The 26,487-nt window shown below is 37.7% G+C and overlaps 1 long non-coding RNA gene across 1 annotated transcript in view; it reads right to left on the reverse strand.

Annotated features, from left to right (window-relative positions):
• The window catches only part of LOC122811860, a 172,887-nt gene that overhangs the window by 134,466 nt on the left and 11,934 nt on the right, over positions 1-26,487 (reverse strand). The gene's annotated exons all lie outside the window — the stretch shown is intronic.

Here is a 26,487-nt window from a genome sequence, read left to right on the forward strand (position 1 = left end):
AGTACATTAGTTAACCAAGGAGCAGAGAATGTCTTACAAGTAAGCTCTTCACAAATTATATTTCTCCAATACCAGCAATAAGTCATTGCTCTACAGTGCTGACTGGTATGCATCATCTCCAGTTCTCAGCACTGAGCTAGTGCTCATCAGAGAGACTTGAAAGCACTAATCTCAATGACCATCACAATGATACTTGTGACAGACACCAATAGATCATTTTGAAGTTCTGCCTAAACAGGCACTGAGAACAATTAGAAGAGCATGTTTTCCTGGCTGTTGAGCCTGGTTGTGTCTTAAATGGTATCAATAGATAGAAAAGAAAAAAACAAATCATGCAATTTTTGCAAGAAAACTGCACTTCAAGAAATGTGGTTTTGGAATGACATTACTAAAATCATTTAAAACGTGCAGCAATCTGGAACTAAAGAATGACAATCTTGCCTTTGGTTAATTAGTACATTTAACTCTCTACCCCATTCTTCCAAGTGCAATCCTTACAACATATTTGGACTGACTAAATCTCATATCTCCTAGTTCTACATTCATCCACTAACAAGTACTCTTAACTGTATCCTATATACAACCCTAGCTGAATTCACTTTATAAGCTCGAAATTCTGAAATCTCGAATTACAGAATCTCGAGCCCATAAAGTAGAAAATCCAAATACCCAAAACTACACAATCACAAAGCCCTAAATCCCGAAACTGCAAAACCATGAAATTCAAACTCCCAACACTTTCAAACACCATTACAACACACACACACACACACACACACACACACACACACACACACACAACTAAATAAGCACACACACCTACCCTTATGATATGAATGGGGGTTGTGCCCCCCACTCCCCTCTAGTGAAATATTCTAACTACAAGGTCGTACTACATACACACAGACACAAAACACCACCACGCAAACTACATTTCTCTCTCACACACATATCACAGTAACAACACACACTAACACACACTATAGCCCCTACCCGACAACCTTAAACATAAACACTTACCTGAATCCATGAACACAGCGCAACACCAGAACTGCTAATTCAAAATCTCCCGCATACGAGATTTTGAATTTCATGCTTCTGGGGTTGCGATCTACCGATCCCGCCACTTTATGAACTCGAGATACTGAATTTCGAGATTTCAGTATTTCAAGCTTATAAAGTGTTCCCCCTAGCTATATTTAATTAAATGATATTTTTTTTCACAGCTGTGATTATGTTCCTCTAAAGATTAAGATTTTTTTCTTGTTGACATTTATGGCTTTATTATCTCAAACAGCAAAGGATGTTTTTCTTAGTATGTTTGATAAACATTTGCTAAACAAAACAATATATTCTTACAATGAAAACAGAATTAGCATTAACAATAAACTTCTCTGCCCTTGAAACTCACATTTATTGAAACAGCAATGAAACCCACATTCAAAGAAAATGCATCCAGCCAGTGGTGGATTAAATTTACCTCTGGACTGTTTTCAAACCATAGGCTCCTTGCACGCAATTTTAGTACCATGCATACATGTATGCATGTGTTCTTTAATTTACCTTCCTGATTGTATTAAATTATAATCTTTGTATAATACAGCACCACAGTGTGTTTTAAATTTGTAGTTTTGAACATTTTTCCAGTAATCAACGATACAAAATTTATGAACCATTAATGATAAAACTGCCCATTTCAGAACATTGCAACCATAAAATGCCCCTCAAACATCTGTCATTAAAATTCAATATCAGTCAATATGCATAATCTCTGCAGAAGTAAATCTCATCTGAACAATTCCACATTAAAGAGCTCTTTAACTAATGAAGAGGCTATTACTTGCAAACAATTTTATATTTCAATGTGTTTCATATACAAATTCAGTGCCTGCTTCCATTGAAGAATAAAGTTCCTATGTTACAATAAAAAATTATATTGCAATAGGGAATGGATGGTAAACCAACAATAAGTTAATGGTTACTAGGCTTCTCATTCAAAGGAGGACACACTCAGAACTGCAGCATTGCACTTAAAGTACAATACATTATTAGCAATCCAGCTACATGGTGTGGTAGTAAAACCCACAGACTTCTTACAGCATCAACTGTAAGTATGCTACCTGCTGTGCTACTAACACTGCTTTCAAATTCAGTAGCACAAAGAGTGATGTCCATTTGCTAAACAAAACAGGTTGTACATTAAAAACAAACATTTCATGAGCAGCAGTAAAGTTGCCTACTCTTGAAGCTCAGAATTTCTTAAAAAGGTACTAAAGCTCACAATTTCTTGAAAAAAAATGAAACTCACAATTCATTGAAAATGTACTGAAACTCACAATTCCTTGAAAATGCAATGAAACTCATAGTCTGGTAGTTGGTGCAGGGTATTCATGTTTTTGTCTCCTGTAACCAAGATACAGGGATTGAGCCTGGTAGGGCATGTCACACACACACACACACACACACACACACACACACACACACACACACACACACACACACACACACACACACACACACTTATTTCTCTACTAACCTACAGCATAACGTTCATCTGGGAAATCCATGCTCGTTTAAAAAATCCTGCTCCATTCCAATTTAAATTCATGTGTGTTGTACTAAAGGTGCATGTACAGATGCTGCTAAGGATCTATGTCCTTAAAGAAGAAAGGTAACGTGTAGAATGTTCTTAAAAAAAAAACTTCTAAGGCCCCTGCAGTGAAAGCTATATCATCAGAAAAAGAAACCACATTTATATATAGAATAAATACACACAAACACACACATATATATATATATATATATATATATATATATATATATATATATATATATATATATATATATATATGTATATATATATATATATATATATATACATATATATATATATATATATATATATATATATACATATATATATATGTGTATATATATACACACACACACACACACACACACACACACACACACACATATATATATATATATATATGTGTGTGTGTGTGTGTGTGTGTGTGTGTGTGTGTGTATGTATATGCATAGAAAGATGAATCAGTTGTTGTTGTTGTTGTTGGAAGCAATAAAAATCATAATATAACAGAAATGTATCATTTACAATATACACATTGCAAAATTTAATATAAACATCAAAGGTGGAGATAAAGTGAGGATATGACATATAATATCTAAATACAAGAAAGTAAGGCCATAAATGGGGTAGCGCTATTATATAAAACAGTAAAGGCAAGCATTAGTAAGGTCTGCCGTAGGGGTCCATTTTTCCGCCCCGTCTAGACCCTACCCAAAAGGGCAATGAGGCAGGAAAATGTGGTTCCGAAAGACTCAGGGATCCTTTCAGCCCACCCAAAGTGAGACCCCCTCCAGAGGCAGAGGAGGGGGAAGAAATGGAAGACACCACCCAGCCGGCAGAAGGGGTCCACAAAATCAGGGTGACGGAGATACTTTCTCTGGAAAGCCCTTCCAGCACTCCTGTCTGTTTTGCAACGAAGTCCTAGTAGATATTATGAAAATTTGGTTACAATGTATCTTCTAAAGAAAACGGGGACATATACATACACCTTTGAATTAGAGTAGTTGTTATTTAAATAATTTTTAAAGGAAGACATGTTTAAAATGATTTTAACATAATTTTATAATGGTAGTAATTTGTGAGTGCATAGTACGTGGTTTGGTACAGTGTTTCTTTAAATGTACTTACTTTTTTTCACCACGTCATGCACCGTTCATGTATTTAACTGGCGGTCTTTTTAAAATGTTGTTTTTTATGCTGAAGAAGCTGTGGTAACACCACGGCGAAAACGCTCTTCTTTTTTGAATAAATAAAAGCGTTATTTTTTACCTTCATTACGCTTTCACGTTACTTGGACTTACTAACAAAATAGTTTGCAGGACTTGCAATTAAGCCTAGCTGACATTGGATTGGGGTTGCCGTCTTTTTTGTATTATCCAAATGGCTCTCAGACTGCATACATTTTGTATATGCTGAATCGAAACAACAACTCCCTTTCAAACCCAGAGCTCATTCTACAAGGGCGATCGCTACCTCTTCAGCCCATACTGCTCGTTTGCCCTTAGATACTATTTGTGCAGTGGCAACTTGGGCAAAACCACATACTTTTATCGCCCACTATAAACTAGACAAAAACTCCAGGGACAGGGCGATGTTTGGTTCCACTGTACTCAGGAATGTTCTCCCTTGAGCCACCCAGGAAAAAGGAGCTAGGGACGCTACCCGTGTGTAAGAACAAACGGCGAGATTGAACAATTTCACATTAAGAAGTTATGTTCTTACCATAACGTTCCATGTGAATTGTTCATCTCGCCTTTATTCTTACATTCCCCCCCTCCATCCCCCATCCTGTGGTCTGGTAGAACGGGTTAAATTGAATTCTTGTTAAGTCTTTTCTAGATATTGTTAGTATTCTTGTGCATTAGTAATGGCATCTTTTCTCCTCTATTGACGGTAGGGTTCCAGACAGTGGGTAGTGTTTGTTTCTAAGTGTTCAAGACACAGTTCTAAAGGGATTCTTCTGGTATAGCAAACTAGATCTGAGGGCTAGCACCTGAGGATCATGGGATATTACTGTGCCTTGAGCTTTCTCGAAGATGCAGAGCTGATGATGTGGCCGACTCGGAGCCAAGGATCGGCTCCGAACCCGTGTGTAAGAACAAACGGCGAGATTGAACAATTTCACATTAAGAGCATATGTGGGCAGTTAATTCATAGGCAGTTTTAGGATAAGACAGATCAGTGCACTTGATCAGTCCCCTACCTCTCGCAGGTAGTTTTAGGGCAAGATAGATTGGTGCACTTGATAAGTCCCCTACCTCTCACAGGTAGTTTTAGGGCAAGATAGATCGGTGCACTTGATCAGTCCCCTACCTAATTTACTTACTTCCACCCGTGTGTAAGAACAAAGGCGTGATGAACAATTCACATGGAACGTTATGGTAAGAACATAACTTCTTATTATTGCTTCTGCAGTCCATTAAAATGGAATTAAAAGTATGGCTTATTTAATATTTTAAAATAAAAAAAGACAACTGAATATTTCTCTGTGCATGCTAGGTGCAACTCTCATGCTATCTGGTAGATGAAACACTGAAAAGCAAAGTTATTCGAATGCAGCAATCTAGCAACCTCTCCATTAATAATAGTTCTGTTTAATATGGAATTATTCATATGACTTTTACTTCTCCAGAGATTGTGCATATTGACTGATACTGGCAGATTATAATGATAGCTGTTTGAGAGGCCTCTTATGATTGAAATATGCAGAAACTGGTAGTTTTATTGTTATTTGTTCATACATATACTGTTTCACTACTTTCTGAAAAAAATGTTCAAAACTACAAATTGAAAGCATCCTAAGCTAAGAAGTGTTTCTGTATAAAAGAAAGAATATAATGTAATCCAATCATGAAGATGTATCCAAGAACACATGCATTTACACATAGTTGTAAAAATGTGTGCTGGGGGCCCATAGTTTGAAAACAAGCCAAAGGTACGCTTAAGCTGCCACTGGGCAGATTCATTTTTCAGTGTCTGTGGGTTTTGATGCAGTTTCAATGAATGTGTGTTTCAAGGGCAGAGAGATTTGCTGTTCCTCATGATAAAGTCTGTTTTCATTGCAAGAATGCATTGTTTTGTTTAGCAAATGGCTGTTAATGTTTGTGTTATAAAATTTGAAATAAAAGTTTTAAAATAAATCCAAATATCTGTAATCATCAAAGTAGTAAAGGAGAAGAAAAATGTATGCACACTGACAGATCTGAACAGTGTTTATGGTAACTGGGAAGAGAGAGCCAAGTAATAGGACACTAAATCATTGTGTATGGGGGATGCTTTATCCTGTCAGGGGCCCCATTTGACCATGATCCGGCTCTGATCCTCGGACAAGTGTGTGTGTTAGGGTTTGTGCATTTAATGGTGCTAATAAATGAGAAAAGCCTAGAATAGACACTCCCCAGTCTTGCTTATTTTCTTGTAGTATGTGTGCACAAAGAATTAGAGGGGTCAGGCATGCTTGACTAACAATCAGTATTCCAGGAAACCAATGGTAGTAGACAAAACTCTCATGTGGAAGGTGATGGATTCCATCCTTGGTTGAATGTGATGATTAATAATCCCTAATTGAATGTTGAGGGAGAAGACCTAGAGGGAGGGTCTAGGTCATGCTGGGAGTTTAACACAGATCAGTGCAAATGGCCAGCATGTCATTTTGTCCATTTTTGTCTTCACTGCTCCAAGTCTCTCCTATTTTTTAGATGTCATAGAAAGGGATGGGAGTTCTTGCATGCGACAGATAATCTCTCAGGAAAGACATAGGTAAGGTTTTGCAGGGAAATTGAGGAATAGAAACAGGGAGGGTATTTTTGGGGGGAGGGTGAAATAGGCCAGCCATCTGGACAACCTGAGAAAGTGTGAACCCAAATTTCTGGTCAGGTGGGAGATATCAGAGAAACAGTTCCTGCTATTATCACACTCATGGAGATGCTAAATTCCTGGTACAGGGTTGTAAGATATGCGTTTTGCTGCAGACAGATACAGGAGTAACAGGCATAGGCTATAGGAATCTGAATTTAGGTGAAGATAAATAGGTGGTGGCTCAGAAGTTGTTAGAAAAGAAAGTCAGTAGATTTCAATCTGTGGTCACTTTTGATACTCTTCCCATATTGCAAGTTTAAAATTTCACCTCTTGGCTTAACCCTAAAGGACAGAACCAAGTAATACATCATTTCCTTTCCCAGTCAGGTCACTGAATGGTAGCACTAACAGACATGTTGTGAACGTGCAGTACATATCAAGAGATGATGCTATCACCATGGTGTTGAACTAGATATGGGTTTCAAGTGGCCAGGGCAGGATAGCTGTATACTATCTAGATGACTTTTCCTCACTGGGGGTGTGACACTGCCAGCCCAGCTATCTGGTATTTTGTAAATAATTCTATGTAATTTGTGAATATTAATATGATCCATATGCTTGTCTTACAAATATAAGAGAACTATATGTTATGTGTCTATTAAACTACTGGTGCAGAAGTGTGTGTTGAACAGGGTTTGTACAGTACTGATATTCAAGGATATGTCCACGGTGCACCCTACTGGAAAAGAACAGAAATGTATATAAACTATATACCTGTGCAAATGTATGTTTTAATACTTGAAGCTGGAACACACAGAGTTAACTTACAAAACTTCAAGAAAATAAGTTGAAATTGTTTTACAATTGTGTTATCTCTCAGTTTCAGGGAAACAGACACAATGTCTAGAGCTAGAGGATGTTCTATTGTCTGAAAAGAAAAGTGATTACTAGGTTTAAAATGTAAAGTGTTTGATTGCTTTATGACTTCCTAGCAGCTACACAGTCCTGAGCAAAGATCTGAGAGATATGCATTTCTCACATAGAGATGTTAAAATTCTATTAGTTTCTGTATGCCTGGGAACTGAAGGAGTGACAAAGAGTGGTGTCATCCAAGATGACCCAGCAGTAATGTTATAGTAATTTAAGAAATCTCTCAGAAAAAGACTGTTCATTTTGTATCTTGTCTTGGACCTAGAAAATCCATCATCACCAACATCTGCACTTGCCTTGCTAATAGTAAGTAATTAGATTACAGTGATTTCTTTTAGATATAGATAGAAATATAATAAAGATTAGTCTAGATGCTTTCTGTATTTATTTGAGACTGTCCTGCAATGTTGTTTTAAAATATTTCCTGTGATTCTGAACTCTGTAGTTACTGTATTGATTGAGTATTGTCTTGTTCTTTTATTATTTATTATTAAATATATCTAAACCCATCTTTGTGGCTGGTTTGTTTGGAGATATTTAAGCTCTTAGCGTACTTGCATATGTATTTGGTGACACTGTACATGCCACTCTTAAATAGCCTTGGTCTTGGTCACACTTACCATTTGGATAATAGTAACATTACAGAGTAGGATTGGTCACCCGTTGTAAGGGCCTTTATAGTAGCTGATAAGTAGGGGTTGGTGGCAGTGAAATCTACCTTATAGTCTGGTCAGAAGGGGGCATAGCTAGTAAACCTGTGCCAGCCTTCCCCAGGTGTGCGTGTGTTTGTATATAAATCATATCTCAAAGTGTGTGTGTGTGTGTGTGTGTGTGTGTGTGTGTGTGTGTGTGTGTGTGTGTGTGTGTGTGTGTGTGTGTGTGTGTGTGTGTGTGTGTGTCAGCTACTTGGGCAGGGAGACAAAGCACTGGTTGGACCGAGAGGCTGCTGGAGGTCTTGACTTGACCCCTCAGCTGAGATCTTAATCCTATAACTGTGCCAGTGAGGAGTCTTATTGGGGATATGGAGAAAGAGGGAGAAACCAGCCCCCAGACTGACTGTGATCTCTGTGTGCTCTTAAGGGAAATTGTACTTTACTGTGTGTGTACTTGTCATCCTCCCATTGTGTACATCCCTCACTGTTGCCAGTGGTGAGGATTGAATCTCCTTGATTACTGGGCCAGTGCAGGGGCATCACAGGAGGAAGAGGGCACTGGAGAGGGGATTAGGTCATTTCAAGTCATGTGTCAAGACATGGGTGTTCTCATACCTCTCCACCTGAAGACATTGAAAATATGTGCAAGAGCCCTTGAAAAGTAGATACATCCAGCCAAAAAATCTGGACATCTAATTAGCATAAAATTTAAATGCCAACTAGCACATAAAGTGTATGCTTCCATAGGAATGTAGGATATTACTAAGAAAGACAGATTGTTAAAAATAATGGAAAAATATAAGCACAATATCCAAGAGACAGTGTAAAATCTATAGAATTTAATGAATTTTATTGCAAAATTCTACCCCACAATGTAATTTATTTTTGCTTCTGAAAAAGGAAGATGTAAGATGTGTGTCCTTGTTCTATAAATTATTCATGCAACTACAATGTTGAATCATTTAATATGTTTTTCTGTACACTAGACAGCTTCAAAATGTATGTAGTAGGGGGTTTCAGAAAATAGTGTGAATGTGTAAATCAAGCCTGGAAATAGTGGCATACCTCTAAATAAAGTGCAGCATGTGCAGAGGTAAATCAGGTCTTATAAATACTCAAGTTCCTCCAAAATCGAGACAGTGAGATGTTTGGTTGTGCTGCTGCTTAGTGATAAATCAGATGGTCCAGTCAAGACTTTAAATTTTTTGGACCTGTAAATTCATGTTCCTTTGCAGTTCTTTAAACTACCACAGGTAAAACTCCGTAAGTTATTAAGGAGGATTTTCTCATTGCATAATGGAGAGAATATTTTGGGGAAGTGATGTCATGTCATTGATGGGCCTGCTTAAATTTGTATGCTAAGCAATAACTCTGGGAAAGGCCTTTGCTAGAACTTTGGCAAACTTGTTGAATGGAGCTAAAGAGAAGCATCATATTAAGGATTACAAGATGTGTCAAGAATGGTTTGTCCATGCCAGGTGAATTTCTGATGCTTTATATGTTTTCTATGGCAGAAAGAATGGTTGACAATGCAGACATGGGACTCCCCCCCTCTATATATATATATATATATATATATATATATATATATATATATATATATATATATATATATATATGGGTCTACTTCATAAGAATGGAAGACCACAACACCGAAACCCACATCACCGAGACCAGAATCACAAATCCCTGAAACACCGAAAACTGCGTAATTGCAAAACACACACAAACACACACACAGAACTGCCCCAAACTACCAAACACACAACCCTACACTAAAGATAGGCAGGGGGGCAAGCCCCCCTGCATCCCCCACTTGGGGGAGCTGCACCCTCACACCCCCTTACTCAAATATTCTAACTCCGAGATCGCACAAACACACAAGGCAAACTCACACCCACACATTACAGTCCCTCACACACACCACAGTCACAACACACACTTACACACAACAATACCCCTCACAAATACACTTACACATACATACTTACCTACAGTGGAACACCAAAAGCACTAAATCAAAATCCCGTAATATCAGGATTTTGAATTTTGCACTATAAGTGTGTGTGTGTGTGTGTGTGTGTGTGTGTGTGTGTGTAGAGAGAGAGGTGGGGTGGTATACTTGAAAGGAGAGTAGTCTGCTTCCCCATTTGGGTAGCAATGTTGTTGTGGGTTAAAGAATTAGGTAGTAATAAGATTGTGTTTAGGTCTTAACCTACGTGCCTCCTTCAAGACTTATCCTGGTGACTATATAGGTACATGCAAGCTCATTCCTGGCCTAAGAAGTTTTGGATGGATACCAGAAAGTCCATTCCTGGTCTGACTTGTTTTACCCTCTTTGAAGCAGAGGTGCATGCTGAAGATAGTATTTAGTAAACAACTTAATTGTCTTCTGATGTACTTGCCTTGTACCTTTGGTAGTCTTATGAACCAGGCAGTAGAGTATGCATGGAAAAGGAAAGCTTCTAAATAAGCTGCAGTCCAGGTCCTCTAGTAAAAGCTAGTTTTGCAGAGTTTAAAATTTAACAACTTTTCTTCTATACATTACTGCCCAGGAAAATGTAATGATAGTTCAGAAAGGTCTGACACAATTACATTTGTGCAGGTTTCTGTCCTTGGCTCCAGAGGTGAACCAGTTTCAGACAAGGGTCATCCAGGAAGAGTGACATATTGAAGAATTCATGAAGGTTTGGTGATGAGAGTCATGGGCTTCAAGTCTATGGTACATTTGGAAGCTATCTGGCACAGAAGCATAGGAATCCAGTACAGATTTCAGACCTACTGTACATTATTTAATTTTATCAGATATAGTGGGCAAGTGGTGTCTCATATTGCAACTTAGTGGCCAATGCCAGAAATGTCTGGAGAAAAGACAATTTTTCCTGGCTTAGATACACAAAGCTGCATTACCTTTTATTTGTATTGCCCTAATGTTAATAATGAAATCCCTATTTGCTGCAGTACCAAGGAACACTTACTCTGGAGTTTATTAACAGCATGTATACATCAACCTAAAGCTAACACAATTGGCCAGCTATGCACAATGAGCGGCACTGTTAGTCTAATATGCATGTCTCAAAATAACTTTACATGCCATACACTTCCTGCTTGAGGCCAGCGTTTATACAAAGAGCAATGATGATTGAGCTGTATGCAATTCAGAAAACAACCATACACATTGTGGCCGGCCAACTGCAAAACAATGGCTAGTAGCTGGATATGCTAATGAGCATATAAATAGCTGAGGTACATTCTAATGAAGCATGAAAGCATGGCTGAGTGATTTAGAAACATATAACATGAGGGGAACACTCCATTCTCAGCTTAGCACTGAATTCTAGCACATGTTGGAATACAGTCACAGACAAATTAAAAACAAAATGTTAGATGTTGCTGCAGCCAATAATATCCTGCATCTGCAAAAGGTTAGGACATTTTCAAGAGCAGCAGCACATTTGCGTGATCAACACATCATGAAGAAATAGTGCAATACTTAAAAGTAATCACTAAGTCAGAATCAATTATACCTATATATAAGTATCATAACAATAGCTGATATATCAATAACTAACTTGGGGAGGGGGGGTAGTACAGACAAGTGTTCTTATTTAGAAACATAAATAGAATTGTGCAGTCAGTGAGTATCATCAGAGAAACAGAACAGCACAAACAACGATGCAAGCACTGCAATTTCCTATATGCAACCACCCCGCAAAAAAGGTATAAACCACAGAAGGAAACAAACAATAGCATATGCAAGAATATACAGTTACTAAGCAAAAAATAAATAAATAAAAACAGACAAGTCATCAGCAATGTAATAAAATCATACATAACCTATTCAAGTCAATAACGGCTCAAATGTTAAGCATTTGTTACAATAATACAATAGAACTCTGTGCACCTAAATTTGTGCAATTCCGGATTCCCATGAAATACATGGCAAATAACTTCAACAGAATAATCAAAACACTGCAGATATACAGCCCACATTGCAATTATTTATCATCATACTAAAAGAAACATGAATGTCTATTGAACAATACATACCCTGAAAATTCTCCAACAACAACCCTCTGTAACCATAATCAAAACTGTTTTCACCACTTGGTTTGGCAGGATGTCAGAAACAATGCAGTCTTTCCAAGCAGGATGGAATTTTTATAGCTTCACATCTTGCTTATATGGTATAGAACCCCCTCACCTACACCCCCAGGTGCATTGACTATGTTAATTAAGTCTGAACTCAGTATCATTCCTGAATCACTCCATCTGCTCTACAAACAGGGCAGGTAAACATGGTGGTAATACCTATATGATCATGATGTACACATACCCGAGCAGGACAAGAGTGAATATTAAGACATTTGTCTAGGTAATGGCTTACAGGTGTGACTGACTAGCAGTTCTGTATGCCAGCTTACATCTTTAGCACACCTAATAGTGAGAAGTACACATATAGAGGGTATATCAGACAGAAAAGTCCTACTCAGAAGGTTTGTTACATTTTACTGACTTAGGAGAGAACCTTAATACAAACTTTAGTTAACATTTTGTAAGAATAATTGCCTCTGATGACAAAGTGACTGTAAATCATAGCCTATATACAATTTAAAAATAAAGAAAAAACACGTCATAACAAAATTTAATACATTTATGGTACAAAATTGCAATGAAGTAATGCACACAAAAGAAAATCAATGCAGTGTTTTCATGCAGACATTTGTTTGTAGCATCCTATACTTTACTATCCTTGCTTCTGCAAGGATCACATTCATATACAGCTGTACTATGACAGAACAAATGACAATTGTGTGATAACATGGGTATATTGTTGTCTAAATATAAATGTCAGAAGTACAAAGCTGGGTACATGTGCTTAACTTTCAATATATTACTTTGTAAATGCTCAGGTGGCAAAAACTATTAATTATGTCACTATTTTATGATAATGCTATAGGTGCAGGGCTCAAAAGTAGAGAAGGCGATATTTCTGTCAAAGTGGGGATCCTTCATATCAACATTTTAGTTGTATAAGCATACATAGTTGAGAAATCATCACCCTGATTTATGATTATTTATTTAGTTATTTAGTTGGTTATTGGCTTCATCATTTGTGTGATGGATTATGTTGGCTCATTGAGACCTGTCAGCAGTGGCCATCATTGAAAGACAGTTCACTACCGAAGGCAAAAACTCAAAATTTTATTTTGCGTGTTTAATGTCTCAGCCATCAGTTGTGCAAATGTCACTGGTGGTGGTGCACCTTAGCACTTTGGACAGTACTGAATGCAGACAATAACCACAGAGGTTCAACATGTTCATTAAATATGTTCTGAAGAACAACACAAGCAGTGTATTGCTAGAATCCACATTATGAATTGTTTGAATTTAGGGGTCAGAATATTTTTTTTCTGTACTTGGACTTGAACTCCATTTGCAAATTAATAAGTGAATGTTGCAACAAAGTATGTATAATGGATGCTGAGCAAAATAAATGTGATCAGTGTCAACTGCAGTAATCATAGCATCGGTCATAGTAAAGTTAAAGCACACTTGTATATGCAGGATGTTACAAATATGTTTAAGCAAAAGTATGAGGCAGTATAATTAGCAACATTATGGGTTAGGAAAAAATGAAGAAGTCAGCAATACAGGCTGAAAAATATGTATGGACATGGCTTCAGTGGAGTAATAGTTTTCATATCCTCAAATGTATATTGTACTGATGTATGCTGAGTAGAACATCATGTCCTGCAAACTTTGTATGGCCCCTTCCTCAATATGTATTATAACATAAATGCATTATGAGGCTAAGGAAAACAACAGATCATCACAAAAAGTCAGCATTCTAAAACTGTTTCATTTTTCTCTGCACAAACATTGGCATGTAGAACTGTCAGTATGCAGGAATGACTATAAAGAGCTGGAATTTCACACCCTATGGCAAAAAGTCAGGAATTATGTGGGTTCCTATTACGCGATTGAAAATCCCTTTAGGCGAATACGAAGAAGTTGAACCGTATTGCGTGAAGTACGTAAACCCCGAATGGTCAAAACCGCGAATTTCGAAATGTCTATTTGTTTTGGTTGGCCCATCTGTGGTACAGCTCCATAAGGTAAGTGTGCAATAGATAGGACTTTAGTTTTAGGATCTGGGTTAAGGTAAGTGTATAGATAGGTACTGTATGTAAGAGTTAGTGAAGTGTTAGTTGTAGGGTTTTTTTAAGTGTATGTATGTGTATTATTTATTTTGCTTAGGTGTATGTCTGTAGGGGATGTGTGTGGTAGTTACGGACCTTAAGGTTAGGGAGGGGTTAAGGAGAGTGCATAGATAGTTATATTTGTGGGGTTTAGTGTAGTGTTGGAGGTAGGGTTTTGGTGCTTTTATTTTGTTTAGGTGTATGTCTGCAGGGGATGTGTGCAGTAGTTATGGACCTTAGGGTTAGGGAAGGGTTTAGGAGAGTGCATAGATAGTTGTGTTTGTGGGGTTTAGTGTAGTGTTGGAGGTAGGGTTTTGGTGCTTTAGTTTAGGTTAGAAGTAGTGTTTGGTTAGTGTATGTATCTGGTTTATTTATTTTGTTTGGGTAGGTAGTATGTAGCGGGTGGTGGGGTTGGCCGACTATGACAGTTCAATATTTTTTTTTGCAGTTTAGTGCATTCGGGATTTTCGCGGTTCGCAGTATAGGGGTCAGTGTTTTGGTATTCACGCATAGGGTTTTTCGTTTTGCTAATACAGACCCGAATTATGCATATACTAAGACTTTGCCATTGGCTGGGCAAATAGGCTTGGCATAAGTACACAACATTAAAGATATTAGAAAAGTAACTACAATAGAAATGTTTCCACAAGTATAAATATGTGTTTCAAAATATTCCACCAATAAAGAGACACATCAAAGTGCTACAGTAACAGGACTGTCAGAAGTAGGTCCATATCCAGTCTTTTTAGAATTGTAAACCTCACCTTACAGCCTAGAAATATCAGTTTTCCAGTAGCATTAGTAGTCAATCCACAGACTTAAGACAGTCAGGTTCTTTTGCGTCATGGGTTCAATTCCAAGGTGCTATCACTCAAAGTTTGCAAGATTTTGTATGAACCAATGTCATTGTGTAGTTCATGTCATATTTGTTTTGTGACAATGTTCTAGTTATAAGTAGTTTCCTAATAGTTTCCTAATAGTTTTTCCTACATAGAAACTAACATAGAGATTTATAGGAACTTTAAAAGGAGCAAATGTGGCTTATGCAGTACTTGTAAGTACGTCAACAATGGTCCTTTTGTAGCAGTTCAAAATTTCAGCAGGACCATTAGATGTCCGGGGTACTGCAATTGCAACACCAAAATGGTGGTGTATATTGCCACTTGTCTGAGCTGAACTACTTTCTATGTAGCAAAAACTATTAGGAAACTAAGACTCAGAATTCTGGAGCACATTAGAGACATTAAGAACAAGAGAACATATAATGCCCTATTTACACATAGTCAGACTTGCATCAATTTTAAAAAATGTATATTTTTTTGTGGTGGACAGAATTCCACACAATGACAGAGGCGGTGACGCTAAGACTTTACTGGAAGTTAAAGAGTGTTTGTGGCAGCTTAGGTTAGATGCATCTAAGTCACCAGGGATTAATGACTATATTTCATCGTCTAGTATTTTAAAACACAGGTCTCATTGTGTTTAAAATGACAGATACGATCTATTCACAACAACCATTTTATATAACAATTTGAACGGGGATTTATTAATTTATAGTAGTATGCATTTTATAAATAAAATTTTTAGTACACTACTTAGAGATTGCACAAACAGTTTATGGAGATATTGTAACTTTTGTTGCAATTTACTGAGATGCAAAGGGTTTCAGGTTGCTGGATTTCATATGGAATGTTAGTTTTTAATTGTTTTAACATATAAAGTGATATAGTTTATACTACCGTAGAAGGCAACAAATATTTGCTGCTATTTACAGTTTGCATATACATTTTTATATCTATTTATTAATTTATAAATATATTTATAAGTATACACTACTTTATTACATTTCTATACATTTTGGACTTTTATTTATATACATATCACTTGTTTAATTGTTTTAGATCAGCGATTCGTTCTATGTAGGGGCCTGTGCATTTGAGTGTTTTTAAAAACTGAAGTTACAAACTGTTCTTCTCACTCTGATAATGCCCAACTGTTATGAAGGGTGAAAGCGCTAAGTGAATGTGTTTTTACTTTTTTGTTTCTTGTTGACTCATGTGTTCGGTCCAATAACGTCTTTGATTGTCCTGGAGCTGGTTTGGTTTACTACTTACAAGTTAACATGATTTATTTTACTGGTGAATGTTCTAGTTATGATTGCTGTCAACCATCCCAGATGACATGCCCAGAGTGGCCACTGTACCATTTGAAATGAAACTGAGATATCAACATTAACTAGCAGTTGATTGATTTGTACATTGAGTAGCACATGTGGCCAAATGTTACTGCTATGTTTTGCACCTAGAGTGGACATTGAAGAAATCACACCCACATTTCATTCCATTCCATGCCTGTACTTTCTTTGTTCAAATGCAGTTGCCTAAGTTGTCCATCAATATACCCAAACCAGTACATACAAGATCTGAATTGGCATCAATTCTCTGTCATTTTTACTGATATCTTTCAGAAGACATGACAGGCATTGGTGAGGATAGTTCTCCATTTAGAACACAAAGGTGGTGTCAGAAGGGTTCAAGATCTTTGTTGGACTCCCTGTTAAATATTACAGCTGAAGCCTGATGAAGGTCAACTATACTGGCTCTCAGTACAAGGCTGAGGCTTAGAATAGCATCCCATGCACTGCTGAACAATGTTTTCACCATTACAGTGACTTGAAAAGGAACAAACAGGATATCCTTTTCTGATTAGAGGAATATTCTTGGGCCAATAGTTGCTCATTATTGGCCAACACAATACCATGGTTAGCCAATGCAAAAATGTGTTTATTATTATTATTGTTATTATTATTATTATTATTATGTTGGTCTATATAGCTTTTGCAGTGATACAAGGAAATAGGAAGGTGAATCAGGAGAGACTACAATGACTCAGAAAAACACAGGGTAAGTATGGCTCAGGTATGACTGAAAGCCATTTCATAGTAGCTCTGATTTTAAAATCATTTTATCAATTTTGTGGACATCAGTCCATAATTGCTTGACACAGTCACAAATGTGCAGGCATATTTTATGTATACCAAACATGCATATCTGCTCCAATAGCTCTTGCAATATTGCATTAGTCAATGTTTCAGTCAATTTAGCTATGTGTGGGTTCAAATCCAAACAGCAGTAATTAGTCTGTATTACATAAAATCTATAATTCTGCAATCAGTAAGTTAGAATGACATGGTAATTATTTCACGGGGACATTTTATGAGTTGTAATGCATAATGTATATATATATATATATATATATATATATATATATAGAGAGAGAGAGAGAGAGAGAGATTAAAAGCCCAAATCCATTACCACCGAACACACTTTAACAAAAGCGCTTTAATCAAAAAAGTGCTTTCATTAAAGTATGTTAAAAAACACAAAATCTACTTGATTGCAGGGGGGCAAGCCCCCCTGCACCCCTCGATGTGGGGGGCTGTGCCTCCCACACCCCTTCTACTTTAATATTCTCACTCCGAGGTCGCACTACAGTGGGGAAAAGGGAATTTTCCCTTACCACACCATAGTACGACCGGAACAACAAGCATACTTACACGAAAGTGCTGCTTTGGTGAACAGCACTTTCGCGCAAGTATGCTCACCAATTTGGGATTCGGTGAAAGATGCAGTTGAGCATATGTACGTGACCTATATATATATATATATATATATATATATATATATATATATATATATATATATATTGCAATAGTCACACTCTTTGCACAATTACAATCCATATATAGCTCTTCACTTCACTAATTTGTGTGTATGACACACTTAATTTGGTCCAAATGGTCACACATCTTTATTAAGCTGTGGTCACACACCCTTGATGTAACCTCCTTGGATCTTGATGCCATATATTTGTATATAAGTTGCACAAAGAATGATTTCCTCACTAACATAGAAGAATGATGGTCAAAGGCTAGAGCACTGTCTATGTGTGTCCCCAAGTCCTCGACTACTGAATCAACTATTAGGGATGTATTGTCCATATAGTAGTTACCAGGGGTGGCTGTCTTCCCAAAGGATACTATTATGCATTTTTTGTATTTTGTTTTAGTCTGTGACTCTGACACTAATTATTTGTCTGTGTCAGCCCTTCTTGTAGAAAATTAGTGCCAGAGGGAAAATCTATGACTGCTCCTAATTTGCAATCTTCTGCAAATATAGTCAGCCAGAGGCCCTTGTCACTGGCCTTTTAGAGAAGTAGAAGCCAAAAAGGAGTTGTCCCATGACTAATCTCTGAGGGGCTCTGCTGGTGACTGACCCAAGACTTTGCCTTTTTTGCCCTTTGGTTTGGATGTTAGTTGGGATATTTTGCAGACACCTTAATGTTTATGGACGTCAGGCTTGATTTTAAGATCTGCATTTCTAAAGCATAACCAAACAATCCACTTATGATGTACTGATGAGGTAATTAAAAGGTCAAAATATGTATGTCTACAGCTAATGGAGTTTGTCTTTCTTGGCCTGAATGTACCCATAAAGTAGTAAAAGTCATGGGCATTCAGAAGCTATGCAGCTGAAACACCATATGGCCTTAAGGAGCCATTTTCAAAATACAAGAGTTTTAAGGTATTACACAGTGAACACTCTGGCTTGGATAGGTTTTTCTTGCAGTATTTTATTTATGATTTATTTATTAACATTTGTTGACTAGGAAAGTCCTCTGGTCAGAGACCCATTTTCAGTGGAGGCCCAGGGAGAAAAGCTCCACAAGCATTGCAGAGAATGACAATGTTTAAAATACAATTAAAAGTATTACAAATATAACAGGCAGAAAACATATTACAATTTACATTTCTTAGGATTTACATTAAACTGAACTAGAAAAATCCTTACAATAGGTTGTAATGTTACATCACTAGAACAAGCATGGACTATGAAACAGTACTTTCTTTGGTAAGATTATAGTATCCTGTATGGTAGGAATAAATAACTAGTAAATGTGAAGACTGGGTTTTGCAAAGTTTTGTCATCTTAGTATTTGGTGAAATGTACTGTTTAAGGTGGTTTGCTCCTGAGGCAGGTGCAGGGTGGATTGTTTAGATAATGTGTGTTTTTAGAGCTACTTTAAACGTTTAGGGGTGGGTTATTTCAGATGGAAGGTTATTCCATAGTCTGGCTATGGTATGGGAGAATAGACATTGTCCTGCTCTTTTGTTGGGTTTAGTTACAGTAAGCATCAGTTTACTGGAAGATCTTAATGTTCTTGTAAGAGTGTATGTTTGTAGGATTGAGTTGAGGGCAGGGCAGTCATTACGTTTAGTAATTAGTTTGTGAGCTAAGGTTAGTTAAGTGAATTGTAGATGATGGGAAACCTCTAGCCATTTTAGCTCGGTGACAGCATGGTAATGATGAGAACGGTGTGGTTTTTTGGAGCCAAATTTGGCTATTTTATTGTAACAGAATTGTAATTTGTTACTAAGGGTTGTGTGCAAATTAGTAAAATGGCACTACCATATAGAAGGGAGGGGATGAGTAGGGTATTGGCTAGTTTTGTTTTGGTATATTTGTCCAGGTAGAGCTTGTGGCAATATAGTTTGCCTAGTTTGAAGTGGGTTTTCTTTATTGCAGTTAGGATGTGCGGTTCATATGTGAGTTTATCTATTGTTATACCTAGTAGTTTGGCTGTTTTCGCTAGTACTATTTCTGTGCCATCTTTAGCAAGGATTTTGAAGTCAATGTCAGGTGATTTTGTAGAGAAAAGTAAAAGTTTAGTTCTTTGGGGATTTACCATAAGTTGTGCATCAATAAGCCATGATTCAATAGACGTAAAGGCTTGTTGTGTAACTGTGAGGAAGTCTGAGAAATTGTTGCAGGTAGATATCAATGCTGAATCATCAGTGTATTGGATGAGATTCTGGATTGGGGGGCTTGTGCAGGTCATTGATGAAAATATTGAACAGTAGTGGGCCTAAAATGGATCCTTGTGGTACTCCTATATTGTTAGGTTGGTAATAGGATTGCACATTTAACCACCTTACTGATTGTTCCATGTTCTATAGGTAAGAGGTAAACCAGTTGAGGGATTTTGGGGAGTAACCTAGTCTTGATAGTTGGTTTACTAGCTTAGTATGTGACACTGTGTTGAAAGCCTTAGATAAGTCTAGTAAGATTACTGAGGTAGGATGGCCTGCATCTAAAGCTTTGTTGACAGAGTCAGTGAAAGACAGTAGGGCAGTAATAGTGCTATGCCGTGATGGAACCCATGTTGGGTAGGGGATAGAAGAGCATTACATGACAGGTGTTTAAGTAGTTGTGAGTGAACATATTTTTCCAAGATTTTCGATAGTGGGGAGAGTACAGAGACAGGGTGGTAGTTAGAAAGATCATAGGAGTTTCCCCCTTTGTGTAGTGGGGTAATGATGTATTTCTTCCATAGAAGAGGAACATAGGATTCAGAGAGAGTGATTTATGAGAATGGTAACTGGATATGCTATTGCACTAGCTGCTAGTTGCAGATATTCTGGGAGAAGATTATCTGCAGACAGTGAGCAATGTTTGAGTTGTTTTAGGAGTTTCAAGATCAGTGAGGTGAGTACAGGTTGGATAGTGAAGGAGTTGGCTGGTTGCATATTAGAGTAATCTGCAGGGGAGGGGGTGTGTTCTGTTGGTGGTGGAAAGTGTGCGTTTGGGCTGGATGGGCAGTCTGAGTAGTTTTTGAATGGTAGAGATGAAATGGGTATTAAAATCTTGAGAAATTTCTTGTGGGTTTTTTTCTGGTGCAGGGGATGGGTTTTGGATGGTGCCTGGGATAAGTAGAGAGGAGATGGACTTCCAAAATGTTTTGGGATTGTTATATGAGGTAGATAGTTTAGCATAAAAATAATCTTTTTTATCTTGTATCACTAGCTTTTTTGACTTGTTACGGAGTTTGTAGTGGAGTTCGTTTTGTTTTGTTCTGTCTCTCAGCCATATTTTCCATGTTTTGTTTCTAAGAAAGAAAGATTGTTTGGTTAGTTTTGTTAACCAGGGGGCATGGTTAGTTTTCGTTTGTTTAGTGCGCATTGGAGCTAGGCTATTGAGAGTATTTAAAAATAGTTTGTTGAAATAGTCAACGGCTTCATCAAAGGGGAGTATTTTTAATGGGTTCCAGTTATGGGAGTTTAGGTTACTTATAAACTTATTTTGGTCAAAGTGGGCAAAGTTCCTGGAGGTTCTGTATGAGTGTGTTTTGACTGCTTGAGGGTGAGTCCTGTGGGTATATACTGGAAGGTGGTCACTTAATATATTTGTTAGGGTGCTTGAGTTTGTGTAGTTTTGGGGATGGGTTACAAGTCTAGGGTTGATTCAGAGCCTGTTGATAGACCATGAATGGGAGTAGTGATGAGTTACAAGTCTAGGGTTGATTCAGAGCCTGTTGATAGACCATGAATGGGAGTAGTGATGAGTTGGGTAAAATTGTGAAGATGCATGCTGTTTGTTGGGGAGGGGGTGTCTAAGTTTAACCAAATAATATTGGTGTCTCCTAGAATTATAGTTTCATGCAGATTATTCTGATTTATCTAAGATAAAACGTCTTTGAGTATGTGGATATTATGGCCTGGGGGAATATAAATTACTAGCATGCATATTTGTTTGCTTCTATTTATGTGAAAAAGATGTAAGTAGGAGCTCAAGGTTACTGAAAGTGGGGATGGGTTTTTAATATGTTATTTGTAGTGAGTCAGTAATGTGCAGTTTCAGCCATATTTTTGTTACTGCAATAATATCTGGGGTGTGGGTAGTTAGCCAGGCATGGAATTCAGTAGTTTTATTGCAAATGCTGTGAGTATTTATTGTTACTAGGGGAAGTGCATGTTGAGATGTGTGATTAGGTAGCCTAATAGTGGATGTATGGATGCGGTGAAATGTTTGGTCAGCTTGGTTAGCAGTGGATGTATGAGTGCTGATTGGGCCTGGATTTTAATAGATATCTCCACATTGTATTAATTTGTGGAGTAGATAAAATTTGGTATGAGATTGTTCTTTATGTGGGGTGGGTTTGTAGTGTAGTACTAGACATAATTTAAATTTGGGGGTAGGCGGTAGTAGTTTTAATCAGTCTGAGGTAATGTTATTAACTGCTAATAAAGAGGGAGAGATGTTTGAGTAACTAAGCTTGTTTAGTTATATAGGAAGAGTTTGTGTGCTGAAAGTGGTTGGTGGGGTATATGGTTGCATGTATAGATGTAGTTTGTATTAATAGGAATAGAGTTAAAATATGGATCATGCAGGGACTGATAATAAGTGGTGATATGTGTGAATACGAGGGGCCATAACGATTGAGAAGTTATGTGGATGTGGTTGATAGGGTGGGTCTTTAAATTTTCTGATGGTGGAAGTAGTTGACTGGATGATGGAGAGAGAGGGCAGGGTTGAGGATAGAGATAAATCTAATAAGATTGGGGATGGGTGGGAATGGGGGTAGGGTAGGGGGAGCGAAGTGAGCCCGGAGCAGGGCAGAGCCTGGGGTTGAAAACAGAAAAGCAACAGAACGGAGTTATAGTAAAACTGAAGGTGAGAAAGACATTAAAGCCTTACATGCACTTTGAGTTTTGTGTTTTTATGTGGGCTATAACTCCTACTAGAAATGTCTGTAGGTTTGGAGTTCTATACATGGACCAAAGTAAAATATGGCTATTTACTGTGAAAGAATATGCAGCAATATGAGGGGTAGAGAGAGATGTTTGCAGTGTAGGTTAAGAGGGGGGAGCAGTACAGGTACTGGGCTAAAACATTTAGAAGACAGGCAGCTAGTTAAGTATAAAGTATAAGGGGGAAGCACAGTGGTTAAGTAGGGAAGAGTTAGACCTATTGAAAGAGAGAGAGAGGTGTGCAGAGGCCACTCTACAGGGAGTTTCTTAGAGTGAAATGAATATTTATATAGTAAAAAAACTCTTTAAAAAGCTGGACATGCATAGTTTGGCACAAACTGGGAGATTCAGTTGTTTTGGTCACCCACAGTTGCTGTAGGGAGCCCGGTCACCTTTTATGTAGTTCAGCCCATCGAGGGTGTGGTTTGGCTGGGACAGTTAGTATCCTTTAGGTGCAGGACTTACTAAAAGAAAAAAAATGGAGCAGACAATGCAAAAATATTAATAGCGGTAACTTCAGGTAGTTAGACTTATGTGAAATAACTAATATATGTTCATGTATGGCTTATCAATTAACTTCACTGGTTATGTTATTGGAGCAAATAGCCCATAAAGTCTATAGTTTGTTCGTAAACAGTATTGCATTAAAATATTGATACTGTGTCAAACATCCGTGACTTTTACCTTAAGCGGGTTCTTACAAAGTAGCGACAGCCTACAGTAACATACATTAGCGTTTAATATGATTAAACTGTGTAATTCTCATTTTAGATAGACATCTTTAAACTGTAGTTCTCATGTTCGAAAAATTATCTTTAATTTTTCTAGTAAATATGATCCTTATAGCCTTAAACTATGTGCTTCTTAATTTGGGAAAAGCATCTATATCTTTCTCTATGCAAAAAAGAAAAATGTCTCCAAATCTTTCCATAGGATTAATATTAACTGCTAAAAACAGGTATTTGCATTACATTTTTTGTTTTTCTGAGAACTGTTTCTGCTTATTCTATCTGCGTTTGCTGTGTTTTTCTGTGTTTATAAGTTAAAACTGTTAACTGCACTTGCTAGCTTAAGTTTTGCCTATTTTTTAAACTACACAAATCACAGCTCTAGTGTTGTTGCTTATTTATCAGCATTTAACTGAAAATTGTAGCATTTATTGTGTTTTGTTTACTGCACTTGCTAAAACTTGAAAAAAAAAAAAAAAAAAAATATCTTTTGCTTTCCAAGTGTTCCTAAACTAGTGTTCCAGAGACCAGATTTTGCTGGTCCCTGGGCTTTGTCTTGGTTCCTGTTTTTCTCCATTTTCCTTGAAAAAAAAAGGGGTTATTTTGTCTTCTAGTGGGGTCCTAAACTAGTGTTTTGCTTGTCATCCTCAGCTGAGTGGTTTACTTGTCTTGATTTAGTGTTCCAGCCATTTTCCTTGTTTCCTCCTCTTTTCTTCTGCCCGCTATACGTTTCTCTTTGGCTGGCTTTTCCTAGCCATTGAGACTTCAGTGGTTTTGGCCAGTAGGGGCAGTGTTCCTCCCAGAGCAGAGACCAGACCTTTTCAGATTCCAGATTTTAAGTATTTTTCTTGCGGGCTTTTCGGACTTTTTTTTGTTCGTTTAAGCTCACTGTTATTTTATCAAATTTCTAGCTTTTTTTCGTTTTTTATAAGTACCTTTCCCTTACTACTCTAATTTTTCTTAGCTTTTCGACTTTGTGCCTCCAAAGTAAAATTTTGAGCTTATTTTGTGTAAGTTTTTGTCATTTTAACGAAAAAAATCTAAAACATTGTGTTTTTGCCTTCGTCTGTAAAAAAACTTGAAAAAACAAAAAAACTCTGAGCTTTCCTATACAAGTGTTTTCTCAGTGTTCCATTTTTGTCGATGGATCTGATCCCTGGCTTTGTCTCTGTTTGTGTGTTCTCCATTTTCTCCTTTGTTTCAAAAAAGTGGGTAGTTTCTTTACTCACTAGTGGGAGAGGGAGGACTGAACTGCCTGTTTGTCCTCTCAGAGTGCAGATACTGCTGTAACCTCCATTTTCTTTGGCCTCCTGGGGTTTCCATCTGCCTTTTCCAGCCCTGCTAGGAAGATTAAACTGCCTGCAAGATGAAGGAGTTATTACTGTTATACGTACCAGGGCCACACTAGCCATTTTTAAAACTATCTGTCCTTTCTAAAGCCTGCTTCTTCAAGTCCAATCTTGAAACTCCTTTAAGCCTCGAATTCCTATACTACTCGCACAGCCTATACGCTCTATGTTAAACTCAATTTTCTCTACTTGAAGCTTATAAAGACTATCGAAAATACACCTAACTCAGTCCTTATAAAAAATTTACTTATTACTACACTTATTATATCTTATAGATAAATCCCCAAAGATCAACCCCCAAACCTCGGTCACCCATTAAACCTCGAATCTTTTTAAAGTTTTTGTCTATGTTCTAGCATGTTATAGGATCTAGCAATAGTGTCATCTCCTGCTCAGCTAATGAACTTCCCATATTGTGGCAATAAAGTTATTGCCTCAACCTTCTAGACAACCCTCTCCTCCCACAAACACAGCTACTCCTAGAGAGCTGGTGGCATCGCCAGTATGGAGGCTGAGTTACAGCACATAGACTGGGCAAGACCAGTCAGGAGGGACAACTACCACAATTACACAATAGACCCAGTCTCACATAGACTAACACAAAATCTCCGGCAACTACACATAAACACAAAGACAAGGAGGGGAGGCTCTGACACAAAATCATACAACAGAGGCCACATAGTACCACCACAAAACCAAAACCACCACCTCTAGAACACAACAACACAACTACACATACCACAGTCAAAAAGAGTGTCAAACACCACAGCCCTATACAAACACAATGCCAGACACCACCAGCACAGGACTCCATAGTCAGACAACATAGACCTCACCCGGACCAGAGAATCCATGTCACAGGTCACAGTAAAAACTCCTGTCCAGACACTGGTCACATAACGCAAGCACTCAGGACTCATCCGCTCAGGTACAAATATGACCAGGTCATTCAACAGCAGGTAGCTAAACGGTCTGAGACTGTCAATTGGACTACATGAAAAGAGACATTGAAGAGACAGCTTGATTAAAGATGAGGCAGGTCAGGACTCCTGACCTTGAGGCATCGCTGAGGCAAGAATGATTGATCAATACAGACCTAAGATGATGAAAACTAACAATTGGCTCAAACAGATCCAGTATCCAAAGGGGACTGGGATCACATCTGTGTCACCAAGAATGCTGGACAAGCCACGCTGCTTGGTAAGTGACCTGCTTGCACCTGCTAAACACTGGTGTCTATTGGCACGGATCGGTGCCACCCCCATTGTGAGCCTTTTAGGCAAGGCTCACCTTCTAAACAAACCTAAAATTAACACAAAAAAAGGAAATCAACTAAAAATAAGGCTGCTAACACCAAAAGTCTAAATTTCAAAATGCAGCTCCAAGGCCTAAACCAACCACCCTAACATCGATGAAAGAGAATAAACATGCTCCTGCTCACTCCAAAAAGAGAGCATCCCAGCTACTATCATCAGCTACCTCATATCTTCTCCAGTATGGAGAAATCAGGAAAATAGGGTATCTCACAAAACCATCAGGGAAGGCACGCAACACCCATACAGCAAGACTGGTGGCAACGCGATGATGCATCGGAGACCAAATCAGGAAAATAGCACCAGAGGCAAGACTGCTCTGCAATAGTAGCA

This window comes from Protopterus annectens, chromosome 9.part0, assembly GCF_019279795.1.
Source record: "Protopterus annectens isolate FY-2018-M chromosome 9.part0, PAN1.0, whole genome shotgun sequence".
NCBI classification, from domain to species: Eukaryota; Metazoa; Chordata; order Ceratodontiformes; family Protopteridae; genus Protopterus; species Protopterus annectens.